Source organism: Chiloscyllium punctatum, chromosome 27 (genome assembly GCF_047496795.1).
Source record: "Chiloscyllium punctatum isolate Juve2018m chromosome 27, sChiPun1.3, whole genome shotgun sequence".
NCBI classification, from domain to species: domain Eukaryota; kingdom Metazoa; phylum Chordata; class Chondrichthyes; order Orectolobiformes; family Hemiscylliidae; genus Chiloscyllium; species Chiloscyllium punctatum.
In genome coordinates this window covers 14,751,465-14,771,056 of record NC_092765.1, presented here as the reverse complement: position 1 = coordinate 14,771,056, position 19,592 = coordinate 14,751,465, and the positions used below count along the sequence as shown (strand labels likewise).

Genomic DNA, 19,592 nt, shown 5'->3' with positions numbered 1-19,592 from the left:
AATAAAAATTACAAACAGCAGAGGACCCAGAACTGATCCCTGCAGAACTCCACTTGTAACCGGGCTCCAGGCTGAATATTTACCATCTACCACCACTCTCTGCCTTCAACCGGTTAGCCAGTTTTCTATCCAATTGGCCAAATTTCCCTCTATCCCATGACTCCTGACTTTCCGCATAAGCCTACCATGGGGAACCTTATCAAATGCCTTACTAAAATCCATGTACACTACATCCACTGCTCTACCCTCATCCACATGCTTGGTCACCTCCTCGAAGAATTCAATAAGACTTGTAAGGCAAGACCGACCCTTCACAAATCCGTGCTGGCTGTCCCTAATCAAGCAGTGTCTTTCCAGATACTCATAAATCCTATCCCTCAGTACCCTTTCCATTACTTTGCCTACCACAGAAGTTAGACTAACTGGCCTGTAATTCCCGGGGTTATCCCTATTCCCTTTTTTGAACAGGGGCACAACATTCGCTACTCTCCAGTCCCCTGGTACCAACCCCGTTGCCAGTGAAGACGAGAAGATCATTGCCAACGGTACTGCAATTTCCTCTCTTGCTTCCCACATAATCCTAGGATATATCCCGTCAGGCCCGGGGGACTTGTCTATCCTCAAGTTGTTCAAAATGTCCAACCCATCTTCCTTCCTAACAAGTATCTCTTCTAGCTTAACAGTCCGTTTCACACTCTCATCTTCAACAATACGGTCCCTTTCGTTCGTAAATACTGAAGAGAAGTACTTGTTCAAGACCTCTCCTATCTCTTCCGACTCAATACACAGTCTCCCACTACTGTCCTTGATCGGACCTACCCTCGTTCTCGTCATTCTCAGGTTTCTCACATACGCATAAAATGCCTTGGGGTTATCCTTGATCCTATCCGCCAAGGATTTTTCATGCCCTCTCTTAGCTCTCCTAATCCCTTTCTTCAGGTCCCTTCTGGCTATCCTGTATCCCTCCACTGCTCTGTCTGAACCCTGTTTCCTCAACCTTATGTAAGCATCCTTCTTCCTCTTTACTAGACATTCAACCTCCCTCGTCAACCAAGGCTCCCTCACACGACCATTTCTTTCCTGCCTGATAGGTACATACATATCAAGGACACGTTGTATCTGCTCCTTGAAAAAGTTCCACATTTCCACCACATCCTTCCCTGACAGCCTATGCTCCCAACGTATGCTCCTCAAATCCTGTCTTACAGCATCGTAATTTCCCTTCCCCCAATTGTAAAATCTACCTTGTTGTGTGCACCTATCTCTCTCCATATGCCCTCTAGTTCTGGAACCACACCCCCCCCCCCCCCCCCCCCCCACCCCGACTTCCTCAGGGAAAAGACCTTGTCTATTCACCCTATCCATGCACCGCATGATTTTATAAATCTCGAGAAAGGTCACCCCTCAGTCTCCGATGATCCACCGTTTATATTTATTTCTGTTTGTGCTGTCAACATTCTTGTTCCAAATGCTGCATACATTGGGATAAAAAGCCTTAAGCTTTGATTTCTAATCATTGTTAATACCTTGGTTGTAATTTCTGCTGGCCCCTTATTCATATATTTTCTAATCCTTTACATCACACTATGATTTTTCATTCCCCCCTTCATTACCCTGCATCTCTGCTCTTTTGTTTGTTTTTGATTTTTTAAACTTCCTCTAAAAATTCATTGAGTTTTGGCTGGTAAACAGAAAATGCTTCAGTATTTTGATCTCAGCATTATTGTTTTCATAATTTTTGGCTTATTTGCTAGTGTCACTTTTTGAATCTATCTGCAGGGCTCTGTTTAAATTCCATTTCAGTGAGAGCGGGCTAAGGAAGCATTACCATTGGCTGTCACCACAGTTAGCATCATCCAAATGAAATGGTGGCTGCATCCAGGTGTCACTGTGGCTTAGTGGTTGGCACTGCTACCTCAGGGACCTGGGTTTGATTCCACCCTTGGATAATTGTTTGTATGTTCTGTCTGTGTGGGTATCCTCAGGGTGCTCCACTTTTCTCCCACAGTCCAAAGATGTGCAGGATTAGGTGGATTGGCCTTGTCAAATTGTCTGTCGTGACCAGGGATGTGTAGACTAGGTAGATTAGCCATGGGAAAGATGGGGATGGGGTGGGTCTAGGTGGGATGGTCTTCAGGCGGTCGGTGTTGACTTGATGGGCTGAATGATCTGCTTCTACACTGTAGGCATTCCCTGATCTCCCTCAAGTGTGTGCATTCTCCAAAATTGAAAAATATGGTTACTATTGTTTCTGGGTCTTAGTCATGGCTGCCAATAAAATTGGGCTTAAGCACAGTTGATTTGCAACATCTTGATGGAACCAAGTTGAAACTGGATTTTTATTTTAGACCACTGCAAGTTGAAGTTCTTTTGATCTTGACACAAAACACCTTCCTGAGTTATACAGTCAAGACCATGACCCACGTCTAACTTATGGATGAATTTCAGTGATATCTTGCCTGCTATGCTCCATTCAAAATGAAAGAATAAATGACTATAGTAAGATCTTGTTTTTTTTTCTAAACAAAGTACACAACAGTATAAAAAAAATCATTCCTCTCTGTCACTGTAAATGGAGATAAAATGAAACAGCTGATGGATTTTATGAGGATTCCTGTCCAGCAGGAATTGATCCTGAAATTGTGGTTATTTTAATATGCTTGCTAATTTTTTTAATAGCTTTTTCTGTTCTTCTCTTGCAAGGTTATTTCAACTCTCATTTTTTAGCCCACTCTCTGGGGCTAACTCTCAACTTCTTATACCTTTGGGAACGTATGTGTTAGCTTTCAAATCAGTTCAAAGCTTCAGCTTTGCACTGAGGGTAGCAAAACATTAAACCCCTTTGTTAATTGCTTCTAGTTTCTGGATTTATTTTAAGCCTTCAAAGGAATCTTTTGTATTTTTAATGTGTGAATGCATCAATTCTTTCGACCCCCTTTTAAGTTTAAGAACATCAATTGAATTAAGTTAACAAGCAACAAGAACCCAATTAACTAACAGATGGTTAATGAACATACATTTGCAGTTAAATGTCTAAATTAACTTCTAAAAAGATCATTGTCTTAATAATCTGAAAGATGTCATCCCTCTGGGCACACAAGTGCTGTGCCTTCAGTGATGATTCCAGAGCTTTTGGGCTCAATGGAATGGCATTTAATTTATCTTGAGTATTGGGTGGATGGAGTATTGCAGGCACATCTTGGTGCCTACCAGCTAGCTCACCTGACAAGCTTCTGGGTCCTGAAGAAGAGCTTATGCCCAAAACGTTGATTCTCCTGCTCCTTTGATGCTGCTTGACCTGTTGCGCTTTTCCAGCAACACATTTTTCAGCTCTGATCGCCAGCATCTGCAGTCCTCACTTTCTCCAAGGTTCTGGGGAGTGCAGAGCATCTACCAATTTGTTTAACGTTTGATTGATCGCAAGGCAATGCAGAAATGACATTAATTGTGAAGTGTGCAACCAGGCTATTTACAATGCTTTTAAAAGGGCAGTGATGGACTGGAGGCATTATTTCTAGACTATTAATCCAGAGACCCTGGTAACGTCCTAGGGGGACCTGAGCTTGAACCCTTCCATTTCAGGTGGTGGAATTTAAATTCAATAAACATCTGGAGTTAGGAGTCTAATGATGATTACAAAACTATTGCTGGTTGACAGGAAAAACCCATCTGGTTCACTAATGTCCTTTAGGGACAGAAACTCCCATCCTTCCCTGGTCTGGCCTACATGGGACTCCAGACCAGCAATGTGATTGACACTTAGCTGCCCTCTGGGAAATTAAGGATGAGTAATAAATGGACTGACATCCACATCTCATGAAGAAATTATAGAAACGTCTCTGCAATGACAAAACACCTGTCTTTATGCTTTCCAGTTTTAGCTTTTAGTGGTTTCTGTAGTATCCATTTTCTTAACTCTGAGTCACCATCCAGGCACAGTCACTCATAATCAAATAGACAGCAAAGGGAAATTGCAGTGCAGTGGTGGTGTCTCTCTCTCTCTGAGCCAGGAGACTTGAGTTCAGGTCCCACCTCCTCCAGAGATGTGGAATCACATCCTTGAACAGATTGATTCGCAAATGTCAAATACAGAAGAATTGAACGCTACAGGGAGACCTGGCCCCTCTTCTATTCCCCTCTTTTGGTGAAATGTTTCTGATGGGCTATGAGGAGATAGGGGAGGTTGAGGACAAAAATCAAAATATTTCCCAAAACAAAAAGTGAAAGAACTGCGGATGCTGGAAATCAGAACCAAAAACTGAAATTGCTGGAAAAGCTCAGCAAGTCTGGCAGCCTCTGTGGAGAGAAATCCGTTTCGGGTCGAGTAACAACCTTTAATGGCTTGAACTTGTGGTGAGCCAACATCCTCCAGAGGGGCCTGCACACCTCACAGTGGGCACCAGCTCCCAATTCTCAATGAGCTGAGAATTGGTACCTCCTGGCATCATGAGTTATGCACCTGATTCTGCATGAGAAGCAGAAGAGGCCATTCAGCCCTTCCAGTCTTCTTTCTGCCATAGCTCGCTGATGTGGACATCCACTTCACTTGCCCACTTTTGCTGTTTATGCTGAATTTATTTTTCACCGTAAGGCTATTGCTCTTACTTGTGATTGTGTGTGTGTGTGTGTGTGTGTGGTGGGTAGTGGTGGAGAAGATGGACTGGTGGGAGAAAAGTTCCAGATTTCCACTATCCTTGGTACGATCATTCTGAAATGATCAAGCAGTAAGTGTAAGATAGTGCCTAATTGTTCAGAACTTACCCACCAGAGAGCCAGTTGCCATGCACTTATCTGATTGAAACCCTTCAACAGTCTAAAGATGTTCCATTTCACTCCAACTTTCTAAATAAGAAAAGGAATACAAAACAAGCAGCTGCAACCTGCCCTCACAATCTTATCCTTTAAGTCCTTGCATTGTTCTGTTGAATCTACACTGTAATGTCTGCAAGGTCAGTATATCATTTTTGCTGCTCAGTGCTCAGTGCTCAGTGCCCAGAAATGAACACAGATTTCCTGTTGAACTCTGATCAAATTTATGAACAACTGCTGCACAATTCCTCAAATTCATATTCTAACCTCTTTGGGACAGAAGCTAACATTCCACTTGCCTCCTTAATTGAATAAAGTGCAATAACAAAACTACTGTAGTTTCTCGAATTCTGGAAAAAAATGGCATTAACATCACTGAATCTCTCACGATCGACAGCTTGAGGGTACCATTGACAAGAAACTGAACTAGACTAGCCATATCAATACTATGGCTACATCACAGATCAGAGACTAGCGTTGAGTCTTCAAGGCATATCCATCATCTACAAAACACAAGTCAGGAAAGTGATGGAATATTCCGCACATGCCTAGATGGGTGCTGGTCCAACAACTCCCAAGAAGCTTGATACCATCCAGGACAAAGCAGTCTACTTAATTGGCACCGCACCCACAAATATTCAGTCCCTCCATCACCAGCGCTCAGTAGCAGTAGCGTGTACCATCTACAAGATGCACTGCAGAAATTTGCTCCTTTCACAGCACCTTCCAATACCATGACCAATATCATCTAGAAGGATGAGGGCAGCAGATATAAGGAACATCACCAGCTACAAGTTCCCCTCCAAACCACTCACTATCCTGACTTGGAAAGACATTGCCATTCCTTCACTATCGCTGAGTCAAATTCCTGGAACTCCCTTTGTAACAGCGTAGTGGGTCTATCTATAGTGGTTCAAGAAGGCAGCTCACCCCCATCTTCTCAATGCAACTAGGGATGGACCATCAAGCTTAGCCCAGCCAACAATGTCCACATCCCATGAATGAACTGAAAAATGTTAGGAGTACTCAGATAGTCAGAACCAATCAGAAAAAAGTTCATTAGCCTGAAACAACCACTCTGTTTCTCATCCCACAGAAGCTGCCAGAACTGCTGGGAATTTCCAGCATCTTTTTAAATTAACTTGGATATCCATGCAGGAGCTCGTTGTTTGTATGTAAAGTCACCAAAACCCCTTAATCATTAACACCTTTTGTGTTAATGAACTCATACTGAGTTTTATCAGCCACAGGTTTGTCTTAATGTGTCTGCAGCCCTTTGTAACTTCCTGTTTGTAGCTTTACACAACTTACTGTGCATTTTATTTTAAGGGCATCCGAAGAGGTAGTTATGCAACACAATATTAACTTCTTTAATCAGTTAAGGGAGTCAAGGATTATGGGGAAAAGGCAGAAGTGAAGTTGAGTATTATTGAATGGTTGAACAGACTCATTGGGCAGAATGGCCTACTTCAGCTCCGACATTTTATGGTCTTATAATTAATGCAAAAACGGAGAATGTTGGAAATCTGAAATGAAAGTAAAAAATGCTGATGTAGTGGAGTTTATACAATCTCCCCATGTCTATGTGAATTTCCACTGGGTGCTCTGGTTTCCTCCCACAGTCCAAAGATGTGCAGGTCAGGTGGATTGACCACGCTAAATTACCCGTAGTATGCAGGAATGTCCAGGCTAGGTGTATTAGCCATGGAGAATGCAGTGTCACGGTGTAGAGGGGGTGTGTCTGGGTGGGATGCTCTACAGAGGGGCGATGTGGACTTAATGGGCCAAATGGCCTGCTTCCACATTGTAGGAAATCTATGATTCACAAAAAACTCAGCAGGTCTGGCAACATCTGTGGAGAGAGAAACAGAGTTGACATTTTGTAACCAATGTTATACAACACACTATTTCTTCAACAAGCTGTTTCTGCAATCATGAACGGTTGAGGCCCCAATTCAGGTCGCTAAGAAACACATCTGCTGCTGCTATTTAGAGAATGTTCCATTAGCTTTGATTCCTAGTTCTCAGCCAAAATCTGACCCTTTTCACACATTTTGTGTGTGTGTGTCCTCTCAGGTCCCAAGTGGTATTGTGTGGATCAAGAAAGCTTCTACTCTGGTTTAATTAGAAGAATCTTGAAAGGTCAACAATGTGACATTTATTGCATTTGTGAAACTATTAACAGGTTACAGGAACATAACATACATAATCACAGAGATTGTTCAGAACATACCAGCCTCGGTCCATTTCCTATCAGCTCCTTCTTTACTCTGACCAAGTCCTTGTGACATTATAATAGTGGGTATTACTTACTCATCTAAATCAAGAAGTTACCCTTTCAAACCATATTCAACAATAAGGTCACCTCCTCTAACATGAGAATTTAAGAAAGTGAAAGAGAGAACCTGGAAGAGGCCATTCTGGCAATTTGAGGTTGTTCCATCATTAAACATGATCAGGCTGAATCCTCTACCTCAGTACCACCTTACTTCATTCTCCACATATCCACCAAGTCCTTTAGTCTTCAAACATCTACCAACCTCTATCTTGTATCTAATTTATGATATACACTGACAGTGGGGAATTCTGAATGTTCACATTGTTTCCTAATATCAATCCTAAGTGACAAAGCCATTGCTCTGAGACTGTGACCTAGTTTTCAGGATTTCTAAACCAGGTAAAACTTTTTTCTCAACGTCTACCTAGTCAACAGCCCTCAAGAATGTCATAGGTTTCAAATTTACTCACCAAAACCAAAGGCCTAGTCTACTCAATGCCTCCTCATAGGACAATCCCACCGTCTGAAGGACCAGTTTAGTCAACTTTTATTATATTCCTCAATAGCCAGAATATTCTTCCTGCAGGAAGGAGATCAAACTGCAAATTGTTGCACCTGGTATGGTCTTCCTAATATTTATGATTCCTGGTAATCTCTTATGTGGAACCTTATCAACCTTTCAGAATTTCATATAGACAGTATCTACAGATAATCTAATATCCAAAATTCTAGTGACCTCTTCAAATAAAAAATACATTTAAATTATTCAGACTTGATTTACCTCACACATATTTATCATGACTCACTTTGCTCAGCTTATATCTGCCAACATTTGTCACTGACAAGCCTCTTCTTCAACTAGCACTTGCCTGGCTTCTCTTTCCCACTCAATAATGAAGAGTTGTTCACAATTAACCAATCCAAAGGCCTAGTGAAAGGGTCAAGGAAATGGCAGAAATCTAAAGCAACTGGGAGTGTAGCCAAATCCCTGGGGAGTTTCAGGATGGGGAGGTGACAAAGTTAAAGATCACACAACACCAGGTGATAGTCCAACATGTTTATTTGGAAGCATGAGCTTTCAGAACAATGCTCCTTCATCAGGTAGCTGTGGAGCAGGATCATAAGAATTTATAGCAAAAGGTAACAATGTCATGCATCTGAAGCGATAGGTTGAACAAACCTAGATTGCTGTTAAATGTTTCATCGTTTAGGATGGGTTGCAGGTTTCGGTTCATTAATACAGAAATTCCAGAATTTCTTTTAAGTCACATCCTCGAGATAACTTAAGATTTTATAAAAAAAAGTGACACCTCAGCTCAGACAATGCATTAAAGGTGTGAGGTTAGAGTCTGTCTGTATCCCAATCCCTCATAAGAACAAGGTACGATGCTCAACTCATCGATCGCCAGTTCCAAAGTGCCACTTTGTGAAACCGTTATGACCTCCTCAGGAGACAGACATGGGATGCAACTGGTAGGGTACCCTTCATACTTCCCAAGAGTGGAAAAACTACGACATGTTCTTTGCAGCCTGCAACACGTTATTGATGAGGATGAGCACCGCGCCAAGATCTTTCCTATGCCTCCACCTTTAAACAACCATCAAGCCTTAAACAGACCATTGGTCACAGCAAACTGTCCAGCCTTCATGCCAACATTGACCAGCACCGTACAATCCTGTCATAGCAACCACTGCAAGCCATGTCAGAGTGTCTACATGGACACCACCATTACATGTGAGGACATCACCCACCATGTACGCAGCAAGTACACATGTGACTCAGCCAATGTTGTCTATCTCATAAGCTGCAGGTAAGGATGCCCCAAGACTGGTACATTGGCGAGACCAAGCAGACGGTATGACAACGGATGAATGGACACCGCATAACAGTGGCCAGACAGGAGTGCTCCCTCCCAGTCGGAGTATACTTCAGCAGTCAGGGACATTCAGCCTCAGATCTTTGGGTGACTATCCTCCAAGGTGGACTTCGGGACAGGCAATAATGAAAAGTGGCTGAGCAGAGGCTTATAGCCAAGTTCAGCACCCATGAGGATGGCCTCAACCGGGACTCAGGATAAATGTCACACCACAGATGACCCCACTACACTATACACTCTCTCACACATACACACACACTCTTACATACTCAGACACTCACACAGACCTCTCTCATACACATGCTCTCTCTCATACACATACACATCCATGCACCACACTCACACCCTCTCACAGGCTTATACTCCATCACACTCACGTACACACTTTACCAGACATGCCCACATGCAAACACACACTGTCTCACATGCACTCGCACTCACATGCACACACTCACATGCAGACACACACTCTCTCTCTCTCTCATGCATGCGCACACACACACACGTAGGTATATGGGGTGAATTTACATTTGCAGGATTATATTTGCAGATACATTCTCTTTTGCTCAAAAGGTGCATAATCCATGGAATATTTTATAACTTCCACTTTGGAAATAGTGGACTCGAGTCTGACTCAAGGTTGAGATACAGACAGACTCTAACCTCACACCTTTAACACATTGTCTAAGCTGAGATGTCACCTTTTCTATAAAACCTTAAGTTATCTCGACAGTGTGACTTAAAAGAAATTCTGGGATTTACATATTAATGAACTGAATCCTGCAACCCATTCTAAAAGATGAAAGATTTAACAGCAATTTAGGTTTGTTCAATATATCATTTCAGTTGCATGACACTGTGATCTTTTGCTATAAATTCTGTGTCTTATGATCCTGCTCCACAGCTACCTGGTGAAGGAGCAGCGCTCTGAAAACTAGTGCTTCCGGGTTTCAGAGTGTTTGACTTGAAGGACTGAGCCTGGTCTTAACAATTCATGGAACACACTGTAAAAGTCTCCCATTTGAATGGCACATTGATAAGGGAAGCCAAACAACTCATCAAGCAAAATGTGCTGTCTGTAGATTGAGGTGTTTTCTCCTTTGATACAAGACCCAAGTACTCCTGCCTTCCTACACGTTCCTCATCACTAGCCCCTCACTAACACCCTGATAACATTGCTGAACAGAATAGTGCCTCTTCCAGCCTGGGGAAGGGTTATTAGAATTAGAGTTGGATTAGAGTGGTGCTGGAAAAGCACAGCAGTTCAGACAGCATCCAAGGAGCAGGAAGATCGACGGAACTCCTCCTCCCACTCTGCCGAGGACATGGAGGTCCTGGGCCTCCTTCACCGCTGCTCCCTCACCACCTGACGCCTGGAGGAAGAACGCCTCATTTTCTGCCTCGGAACATTTCAACCCCAGGCATCAATGTGGACTTCACCAGTTTCCTCATTTCCCCTCTCTCCACCTCACCCTAGTTCCAAACTTCCAGCTCAGCACTGTCCCCATGACTTGTCCTACCTGCCTAACTCCTTTTCCACCTATCCACTCCACCCTCCCCCCCGACCTGTCACCTTCATCCCCTCCCCCACTCACCTATTGTACTCTATGCTACTTTCTCCCCACCCCCACCCTCCTCTCATTTATCTCTCCACCCTTCAGGCTCTCTGCCTGTATTCCTGATGAAGGGCTTTTGCCCGAAATGTCGATTTTCCTGCTCCTCGGATGCTGTCTAAACTGCTGTGCTTTTCCAGCACCACTAATCCAGAATCTGGTTTCCAGCATCTGCAGTCATTGTTTAAACCAATGAGAATTAGAGTTGTAGAGTCATAGAGATGTACAGTGTGGAGACAGACCCCTTTGATCCAACTCGTCCATGCTGATCAGATATCCTAACCCAATCTAGGCCCATTTGCCAGCACTTGGCCCATATCCCTGTCAACACTTCCTATTCACATACCTATCCAGATGCCTTTTAAATGTTGTAATTATACCAGCCTCCACCACTTCCTCTGGCAGCTCATTCCATACATGCACTACCCTCTGTGTGAAAAAGTTGTCCCTCAGTCCCTTCTAAATCTTTCCCCTTCACCATAAACCATGCCCTCTAGTTTTGGACTCTCCCCACCCTGAGAAAAAGCCCTTGACTATTTACCCTAGCCATGACTATAACCTGGTGTTGTGTGATTTTTAACTTTATACACCTCAGACCAACACCGGTGTCTCCAAGTCACGCCCCTTGTGATTTTGTAGACATCCATAAGGTTACCCCTCAGCCTCCTTTCCTGAGCTGTGGTTATTCGACCATGCAAATTAATAGGAATTCACTAATTTTAAGCAACACTAATCATGCCATAATGTTTATTAATGATCCTATATGTCTGAATTATCACATGATCATATATACATAGACAAAATAGAACATTGATGAGACCACATCCAAGTTGAACTCCAATTGCTTTAGTGGAAAAAAGATACAGAGCTACTGGTTAGAGCGCAAAAAAGATATTCAAGTGTGCTGGCAAAAATACTAGGGTTTATCTGTCAAGAAAGGGTAAAAAAGACATTTGCTTGACAAGTGAGGGCTGAGAGGTGACCTAATAGAGTCACAGAGATGTACAGTATGGAAACAGACCCTTCAGTCCAACTTGTCCATGCCGACTAGATATTGCAACCTGATCTGGTCCCCTTTTCCAGCACTTACCCCTTATCCCTCCAAACCCTTCCTATTCACATACCCATTCAGATGCCTTTTAAATGGAGCAATTGTACCAGCCTCCACCACTTCCTCTGGCAGCTTATTCCATGCACACACCACCCTCTGCGTGAAAAAGTTGCTACTTAGGTCCCTTTTATATCTTTACCCTCTCATCCTAACGTTCTACCCTCTAGTTCTGGACTCTCCCACCTCAGGGAAAATACTTTGTCTATTTATCATTTTCCATGCCCCTCATGATTTTATAAGCCTCAATAAGGTCACCCCTCAGCCTCCGACTCTCCAGGGAAAACAGCCCCAGTCTATTCAGCCTCTTCCTACAGCTAAAACCCTCCAACCATGGCAACATCCATGTAAATCTTTTCTAAACCCTTTCAAGTTTCACAACATCCTTCTGATAGGAAGGAGGCCAGAATTGCACACAATGTTCCAAAAGTGGCCTAACCAATGTTCTGTACAGCCACAATATGACCTCCCAACTCCTGTACTCAATACTCCGGCCAATAAAGGAAAGCACACTAAATGCTTTCTTCACTATCCTATGTACCTGTGACTCCACTTTCAAGGAACTATGAAACTGCACTCATTTTGTCCTTAATGTTTTTATAAAAGTCCTTTGGATTCTTCTTAGTTTTATTTGCCATTGCTAATGATCATTAAATTTATAAAGCAAACACAGAGAATGCTGGGGAAACTCAGCAGGTCCATCGAACTTATTCTGATGAAGAGTTATACCAGACTTGAGATGTTAGCTCCATTTCTCCAGCATTCTCTGTGTTTGTTTCAGATTTCAAGCATCTACAGTATTTTGCCTTGATTAAAATTATGCAAGGTTTTGCTCATCCAGGCAGCTAGAATGTTTCCCCTTGTGAGGGAGAACAAAACCATAGGACATCTACAATCATAGGAAAAGCCAAAGCACCCAGAGAGCGGGAAGAGTGTGTAACTTGAATAACATTTGATGTATTTAAAGGGATGCTGGAGATTTATATGGTGGAGAAGGGATTTGAGGGTCATTGAGATAGATTCAAATGAGGAAAAACAGGTAAGGCTTGAATGCCTCATAAATCCCAGGATGAATTGGTTGGGCCAAATGGCCTTATATCTGCAGCATACATCCAATTTTTTGTTCAGTTTATAACTGCAATAATCGCTATTCAGAGCATTAATGAACTATTTTCAGAAGATAATGATCTTCAAAATGGAGGTCTGATTTTTTTTTTAGTCTGGCTCTCAGCACTGACATATCGTCATTTTAAGAAAGGTTTTACTATCCCATTAGCTAAAAGTTCACTCTTCATCAGTGTGATGCTAATATTCAGAACTGAAAAAGCAGCGCTGCAAGGTTAAAGAGAGGGAAAAAAGAAACCCCTGATTGTTTTGTGAGGAAAGCTACCTTTCAGAGTGGCTTTGAGCATTGCATACACCAGCCCCAGGTTCCAGCCCCTGTCTGCACAAAGTACATTGACCACAACTGGTGCTGTAGCTGAGGCACGATAATTAGCCTCAGCTGGGAGACAGCATAGCCAGGGTTTGCAGCTCCTGATCTTTATCTAGTGACTCTGCTGAAATGTGTACGAGGATAGACATCAGGTGCGAAAGAGATCAGACTAGGCATCATTATCCTGTAACACTGCAAAACCTGTGGAGAATCACGTTCCCAGCTTGAAAACTAAGATTGCTTACTGTGTGGAGTTTTGAATCACAGCATAGGAACGTTTCCAAATGTCATTGTTTCTGCTGAATTAAAAGTATTTATTTCCCTAACGTCATTAGGAATGTAGAAACAGGAGTAGGCCATTCAGCCCATGAAGCCTTCCCCATAAGTCAATATGAACACAGGTAATCAGACACTTCAATCCCTTTTATTCACACTATCCCTGTAACTTGAACTAAATGAGGAGACATTTCTTCAGCCAGAGAGTGATAGGCCTGTGGAATTCATTGCCATGGAGAGCAGTGGAGGCTGGGACGTTGGCAGAGATTGATAATTCCTTGCGAGATCAAGAACTTAAGGGCTTTGGGGAGAGTGCGGGTAAGTGGAATTGAAACACCCATCAGCCATGATTAAATGGCAGAGTGGACTCAATGGGTTGAATGGCCTTGCTTCCACTCCTTATGGTCTTATGGTCTAACTCTGTATACCATTTGTAATAAGAAAGCTGTCAATACCTACCTTGAACTTGCTCAGAGACTGAGCTTCAGTAGCTCTCTGTGCTAGAGGATTGCAAAAAGTCACAACTACCTGGGAAAATAAAAATCTCTACATTTCAGACCTAAGTGGCATCCTCCTTATTTTTAAATTCTGCTCTCTCTTTCTACACTCCTCAATCAGGAGAAATATCTAACCTGCATCTCCCTGGCTGTCCCTTTCAGTATTTTGTAAGTTTCAATAAGATCACTTCGCATCCTTCAAAACTCTTGAGAATACTGGTGTAGTTTGCCCAATTTCTATTCTCAGGACAGTCCCACCTTGCCACAAACATGTCTGGTGAACCTTCATCCCACAAACATGTCATTGAAACTTTATAGAATACTGAGTGGCCTGGATAGAGTAGATATTGGGAAGATGTTTCCATTGGTAGGAGAGACTAGGACCCAAGGGCACAGCCGTGGAGTAAAGGGAAGACCTTTTAGAATGGAGATATGGAGAAACTTCTCCAGCCAGAGAAGTGTCTATGGAATTCCCTGCCACAGAAGGCTTGAGGAGGCCAGGTCATTGAGAACACTTAAGACGGAGATAGGTAGGCTCTTGATTGTCAAGGGGTTCAAAGGTTATGGGGAGAAAGCAGGAGAATGGGGTTGAGAAACCTCTCAGCCATGATTGAATGGCAGAGCAGACTGAATGGGCTGAATGGCCTAATTTCCGCTCCTATGTCTTATGGTCTTATTTCATTCCCTGGATGGCAATAGTATTTTTCTTGAGGTAAGGAGGTGAAAACTGCACATAGAGCTTCAGACCAGTAACCAATCTCCCACACAATGGAAAGAGGGATCCTTTCCTCATTTGAGCAACAGCAACAAAGAGAAGATCATGTTAAAGAATACAGCCCCGCTGATCACCACAGGAGGTGGGGGTGTTCCTCTCCACCATTTTCCTTTGAATGTTATGGGAGTCATTGGCAAGATCAGCATTTGTTGCATGGAATGGCTTGCTCAGTCATTTCAGAGTTAACCCCATTGCTGTGGGTCTGGAGTCAGACCAGATAAGAACAGCAGAATTCCTTCCCTAAAGGACATTGATGAATTAGATGTGTTTTTACAACAATCCATATTAGTCTCATCATCCCCATTGCTGCTTTCAATTCTAGATTTGTCTAAATTAATTGAAATGTATCAATAGTTGAATTTACATTCTACCAGATTGGGATTTGAACCTATGTCCCCCAGACAAAACTCTCTCTATTTCTAGAGCAGTGTTGTTGCCAGAACACCATCACCTCCTCCTTTGATCATTTGGATACTATTTCATCATATATTCTGTATACCTCCAGTCTCCTGCTTCCCTCAGCTCTGGCCATTCCTCCTTCCAATTGGGTCAGTAGCTATCATGGGCTAATAGGGTGGTAACCCTGGCAGATCTATGCTCCATAAAAGTAAGGGGAAGTGCCAAACCCTTGTCCATGTGTACAGATTTCTTCCTAACACCAGAGGTTCCACACCGATGGTAAAATCCTACCCTTGGATTTAATTAGAAGGAGGATGGGCAACGGGACAACACAAAGATAAGGAGCTGACGTAAAACACCAATGGGGAGATGAGTGGAACTTTCTTTATGCTGTTAGTTTCAATGATCTGCTATATACTGACTACAAGGTGACAGAAACAGGCACATTGGTGAATTTCAAAACAGAATTGGATAAATCTACAAATGAACATATTATAGCACAGTGGGGCAATTGTTGGGGGACAGGAGTAATTGGATAGAGGAACAGAAACATTGGAAAATCTCATCAGATCATATAGCACCTGTACAGAGGAACAGCGAGGAGATAGTGAGGACTGCAGATATTGGAGAGTCAGAGTCAATAAAGTGTGGCATTGGAAGAAGCACAGCATGTTCTCCAATCCTGAAGAAGGGTTATACCTGAAGTAGCGACTCTCTTGCTCCTCAGGTGCTGCCTGACCCGTTGTACTTTTTCCAGCGTCACACTGAATTGACACAGATAAACTGCTCCACTTTCTCCCTCCGCAGAAATAGATGCTGCCAGACCTGGTGAGCTTTTTAAGCAACTATTTCAGATTTCCAACAATCCCTGCATTTTGCCCCTGGCAGGAATGATTGGATAGTGTTGTATTTGAGTCTGAAACACACACATAGCATAAGCACCACCCACAAGAACATCTGGGCAGCACAGCTTAGAATCACAAAGGAGTGAGACTAAACAACCAATCCTCCAGAAAGTCTACATAACAACATCTGCCATTGTCAAAGAAACCAGTAACCAGTTGCTGGTATGCAATAAACTATATCGTGTTCATTACAAGGAACTTCTAGTTCGATGCCTCTATCCCACAAGTCCATGCAGGCCTGATTGTTTATGACAGAGAAAGAGAAAACCAACAATGTGGAAAAGAGACAATAAAAATGAAATAAATGAGACAACTCTTATTGGAATTGAAAAAATGACTCAGAACAAAATAAATGGAGCTGTCCCGCAAACGAAATAAGTAGCTACTTGATACATTTTTAATAATGTACATACCAACTGGTTTGTTATATTTTTCACTGGGATATCTGGTGTGGTGGTGAACTAGTCCCAGATCCCTCCAGAACTAGAGGACATAGGTCTAGGGGGAGAGGGGAAAAATTTAAAAGTGACCTCAGGGGCAACTTTTTCATGCAGAGAGTGGTGCACGTATGCAATGAGCTGCCAGAGGAAGTGGTGGAAGCTGCTACGATTACAACATTTAAAAGATATCTGGATGGGTATATGAATAGGCAGGGTTTAGAGGGATATGGGCCAAGTGGTGGCAAGTGTGACTTGATTAATCTAGGATATCTGGTTGGCGTGGACGAGATAGAGTGAAGGGTCTGTTTCCATTCTGTACATCTCTATGACTCTATAAATGGATTCCGTGTGGAGAAAGTTGGGGATAATGTGCATCACTTCCCTTCCTATCTACAACATGACAAAACATTTGGTATAAATGATACATACACATTGGGAAGCTCAAGGCAGGAGAGAAGGAGAGAGAAAGGAACTGAAGATGAGAAGGAATGGAAAGAGGAAGGAGGGAGGGAATAATCTTTAATATTGTCGACCTTTCTAAGGAAAATTAATATCATTTTTAGGAAACCAAATACTTAATTGACTCAATGAGGTGGTGCCACAAGTTGAAAAAATGGTTGAATAATCAAACTTTTATATTTAAACAAATTTAGAGCATAGAATGATTGAATGATTGATGTGACTGTAGAACGTTTTCTTTTGAATTCCAAACAACACAGAGCTCACAAGAAGCCTTGGCTTGGATGGATTTAAAGCCAAGTGTGAGACAGGGTTCAGCTGACTAAGCTCCTCAACAGAGGGCACACTGCGCTTCAGCCAACAAGACATTGTCATCTCTGGCAGGCTGACCAAGTCCTTTACATCATCTGGACCTCATAGTGCTTTGTAGAATTGAATAGGAGTTAACCCAATGCCAACTCTTCCTCCACTCTGCCATCAATCTGTTTTTTGCCATGTGCAGCTCTTGTAGCTACATTGCCAAAGAATGGGCAGAAAGCTCATGGAGCATTTATAGATGAGACTTCAACTGTGTGTTGGGGAGTAGAGAGAAACACAAACACAGACTCCCAGTCCTGACTAGCACGTTCAAAATTAATGGTGGTCAATGCTTGATCATGCTTCACACATCTCACAAGTTCCAACAATGCTATCCCTCTGCACACTGATGATGCTCTGACACACAGGCACCTTCCAACACATTGGGCAGAATTTCCCAGGCCCCTGAACAATGAGGGCCATGACAAGACAGTTGGTAAAATCATTTGCGATGACCAGCAAGGAGTTTCTCATTGCCGAGGCCGATAAGTCCCAATTCTAACCAAGTCCTGAATGACAAGATGCGTTTCTCACTGTACTGAATGGTGATAGCATGCATCAACATCTCGTTATTGCTTAATTCCACCTCCTTGGCATACCTTTCCCATTCTCCCAGCCACTGGATAGAAACTAGACACTGAGAATTCCCAACGTGAAAGTCTGAGCAGGTACTTGGTGAATCCAGCTTTGTGCTTCTGGGAATCCATCTCAGATGAGCAGGGTACTATAGGGGCATTAATATGGTGCAGTTAGGACAGCTGTGCGTGAAAACTCACTGGGTCTGGCAGGGAGAAACCTGACAGAAATGACACCCATCTCATTCCTGGTAAGATTGAGCTGGTCATGTCCCAACTTCATTTAGCTGAAACATTCCACACTCTCCTCCAGCTTCAATGATCAAGAGTAGTCCTGTCCACTAAAAGAGGCTGGGTTCCCAAGCGAATGGTGGTTCTCTTAGTGCTGCGGAAATGGTAAGCAGCTTGGGACTCATTCTTGCGGTGCAGCAACTTAAAATGATGAAGAGTCAATGGACATGTGCACTGGTAACTGAGCCCAATCGCACTGTTGGCTCTCCCTGGATCGGTAGGAGAATACTAGCTGGTACAACTGCTTCATTCACATTGGTCGCAGCAGCCAGCCAATAAACCTGAAAAGTAGTTATCATCTTAACGTTTGTTCAGAATGGCTTCAGAACCATACATGTACGAGTTTAAGAATTCAGTTTATTTTTTAAAAGCTATGATTTTTAAAAAAATCTGCTGCAAGATTTGAATAAACAAACCAGTTTGCATTATGGTTTCCTGTCACCTCTGGGTCACTGCTCACCAATATAAATAACAATGTCAGACTACATGAAAATGTAAACTGACATGTGGCCTTCACAGACTGTTATCAAATCTTTGAAGTTTCTATGGCAGGGTTGTAATACACAGTAACCTCTCTAATCTGGATATCTAGTGTTCAGAAACACTAGTTGTCCAAATATTCTTTTTTGCAGAACTGCCTGTTCCTTCAATGATCTGGAAAAGATCCTTATTTACCTGAAACACAAAATAATAATAGGCTGCATTTTAGTCCTGTACTTTGGGAACAGCATGAAACATTACAGAAAACATGGCAATTGGTTAAATAGATAATTTGTACTGCTTTTTAAGATTGATTGGTGCTTTAAGTTTCAGGTTAAGCATTTCAATCTATAGTCTTTTCCACATCACACATTTAAGGTTAGAAACATTACGCTATGATCCAGAAGCTTCTGGAATTCATTTAGTCCAGGCATTCCAGACCTGAGAGGTTCCAGTCTATTACATTTTCCATCTGCAGGATAATGATTTGTGTAACTCTGGAATTGACCAAACAATTTTGAACATTTTGTCAAGGAATCCAAATGTTGAACTGAAGTCACTTTCATGAACACCTTTGATTAGATGTTGGGACTCCTCACGATTCGAAAATCTCAAGTATGAATTTACCTTTCATCTTACTCTGACATCTACTTTCTATGATACAGAGACAGTGTTCACCCTTATGGAGCTGGAACGGGTTTGGTTTTAAATTAGGAATTGTAGCAGAAAGGATCAGGGTCATTTTGTTCTGCAAGATGCCACTGCCAATGTAGAGTAGACTAGAGAGAGTGGTCCTTTCAGGAACCGGTGATTTGATTATGTCAAGTTGACTTTCAAATGCCTAAAGTAAGGAAGACAGAAGGCACTTCAAACACTTGCAAACGTTTGTGAGAAGAGTTGTAGCTCGGGTACTCATTGTTGTGGTTCTGTTCGCCGAGCTGGGAATTTGTGTTGCAGACATTTCGTCCCCTGTCTAGGTGACATCCTCAGTGCTTGGGAGCCTCCTGTGAAGCGCTTC

General features: G+C 42.6%; 1 long non-coding RNA gene across 3 annotated transcripts in view; it reads right to left on the bottom strand.

The window, feature by feature from the left end:
• LOC140453449 (uncharacterized) overlaps positions 1-19,592 on the bottom strand; it is a 45,767-nt gene that overhangs the window by 21,963 nt on the left and 4,212 nt on the right. For 2 of the 3 annotated variants that reach the window (XR_011952389.1, XR_011952388.1), the window contains exon 3: positions 18,542-18,769. The exons of the other annotated variant lie outside the window; for it this stretch is intronic. This is a non-coding gene — a long non-coding RNA (uncharacterized lncRNA). Of the gene's footprint in view, positions 1-18,541; positions 18,770-19,592 lie in introns of those variants that run through there. 3 annotated transcript variants of the gene reach the window in all.